Genomic DNA, 2,576 nt, shown 5'->3' with positions numbered 1-2,576 from the left:
TTATACACCTGGAACTAATGTAACTAATACAATACTGTATACCAACTATACTTAAAGTTTTTAAAAAGTATTTTATGTCAACAGACTAAAATATGCAAAATGGTCAATTATGTTCCTTAAAATATGACCCTTGGTATATTGCCATGCACACCAAATTGTACAGAGGCTATTCTCACACATATTCCAAAAACCATATGAATGCACAGAGTAGAGATGTCAGTCAGCCAGGAGTCTGTGTCACTCAAGTGACACACTCCTAACTCAAACTCACCTAAGTAAACTAAGAAATAAGTGACAGTGGGGGAGGGGTGTTTCCTGGTTCAGAGAACTGGAAAATGCAGAAGGAGATGCTTCCAACACTACTGGATTCGGGGGTTCAAGAAGGTGTCAGGACTGTTTCCCTCCATCACTTGGCTCAACTTTCTTTCCTGTTAGCTTCACACTCAGAAAAGCCCTCGGCACATGGAGGACCCGGTCAGACCCAGATTTATATTCTATCTGTTCAGCAACTCCCCTGAAAGGAAGGTGCCTCTATCCTCGTAGTTGCAGCAAATTCTCAGACCTGGCTACTCGCCCACTCTGAACCAATCACGGGGGCAAGGAGGGCAGGATATGGGATCACCCCTTGGGGAGCCTTGTGTTCCATCTGGACTGGGCATGAGGAGAGGGGGGGCCCCCCAAAGGAGCAGGGAGCTCCAGTCACCCACCAAAGAAGGGGAAATGGACACCAGGCAAGAGCAAATCCCACAATACTAAGAAACACGGTTGTAGTAAACTAGTAGTATTCCTAGTCATACTCCTTAAACTCGTTCATTTGTATCTTTGGGATTTAATTAAAGTGAAAGATCTTTTTCTCCAGAATAGTGCAGCTGTGACCATGTCATGCACGATGCTGCCTGCTGTTTCAGGAGGGTTGTTGCGTCCTGGAACCCAGTTGATAACGTGGAAACTAGGAAACATTTTGGAAGTTAAAGACACTTTTAGAAGAATCTGCATCGCATATCTAAGAGCAATAATTTTAGGCTTTCTTTTCCTTTCATTCTTTTTTGTTTTTCTTTCCCCCCAAGCAATTCCATTCATGAAGAATTTCCCCTTTTAGCTGTGTAGTGGGTCTAAATTAGGAACTCAGCATGAAGACATAGCCTGCCAAAAATAGAGACTTTCTTTGATCTTCTGACTTCATGCAAGACCAAATGTGACTACTACAGAGGAAAAATTATACATAATAAGGCAACCTTTTTCATAATTATGGCCAGAAAAATAAGTTGCTTAAATACTAAAGTGACTGCCCCCCCAAAAAAATATTTCATAACGTCTTCCTTGGAAATGTAAATTTGAATATTTAAATTAAAATAATTCTCAAAATTTAAAAAAAAATAGTTAATTGCACCTCAGGGTAAAAACAGACACTCTTAGCAAAAAATTTTAAAAAATACTTTCCAGAACATCTTCCCAGGAAGATGTCTTGTCCTGTTTGTAAGGTGGGATTTTAGAAATCTGCCTGAAATAAAAATCAAAGACAGAGAGAGAGAGAAAGAGGGGTGGGGAGGGAGTATAACTTCAGTCCTCACTTTCAGATTTTGGAGAGAGGAAGAATTTAAATGAAAGTCCAGATAAAATAAATGAAAAAATCACCATTATCATAATGTTCCACTTTTGTTGAATATTTTGTCCTTGAAGATAGAAGGAATTGTATTCCAAGATCAATCATTTTTAAAACAACCTATATATATAAAAGCCTAAGCGACTGTCTGACCATCCAACCAGTAGCTATAATGCACAATGACCACCAGGGGGCAGACGCTCAACACAGGAGCTGCTGAGCTGTGGTGACTTGCAGCGGCGGTTCTCAGGAGACACACCCCGGAACCAGAGAGGAGGGAGCCCAATTCCGGCGTGCATCACCGGAGACCTGCCCTCGCACAATCCAGGACCCCTCGGGGGATGTCGGAGAGCTGGTTTCGGCCCAATTCCCACAGGTCAGACCAAGGGACCCCACCTGCCGGAGGGACCCCGCTCACTCCACTGAGGCCCTTCGAGCCATGATGCCATCCCAGGTATGGCTGGCTGGAGAGGGACTGCTGGAGGTTGGCTCCAGGGCATGTCTGGCCCATCTAGCCCAGTCCCACCCCGCTGGCCACCTTCTAATTAATTTCCTTTCAATGTGCACGAATCCGTGCACTGGGGCACTAGTTTATCAATAAGTCCTGCAGCTATAGAATAAAAATGAAGTTAATGGTAGGATGAGATAAGGAAACTGAAAGCAGAAAAACACTGAGTATTAACAAAGGACAAGATTAAAGGCGTGAATTTGAAATATATAATATTAATTTTATATACATACATTAGTGGCCCAGTGCACAAAATTCATGCATGGGAGCTGGGGGGTGTCTCTCAGCCCAGCCTGCACCCTCTCCAATCTCGGACCCTTTGGGGGATGTCCAACTGCCGGTTCAGGGATTGGGCCTAAACCGGCAGTCGGACATCCTCTCACATGGTGGCTCCTAACCGCTCACCTGCCTGCCTGCCTGATTGCCCCCTAACCACTCCCCTGCTGGCCTGATTGATGCCTAACT

This window comes from Myotis brandtii, unplaced genomic scaffold, assembly GCF_000412655.1.
Source record: "Myotis brandtii unplaced genomic scaffold, ASM41265v1 scaffold470, whole genome shotgun sequence".
NCBI lineage: Eukaryota > Metazoa > Chordata > Mammalia > Chiroptera > Vespertilionidae > Myotis > Myotis brandtii.
Note: the sequence above shows the minus strand (reverse complement) of the source record.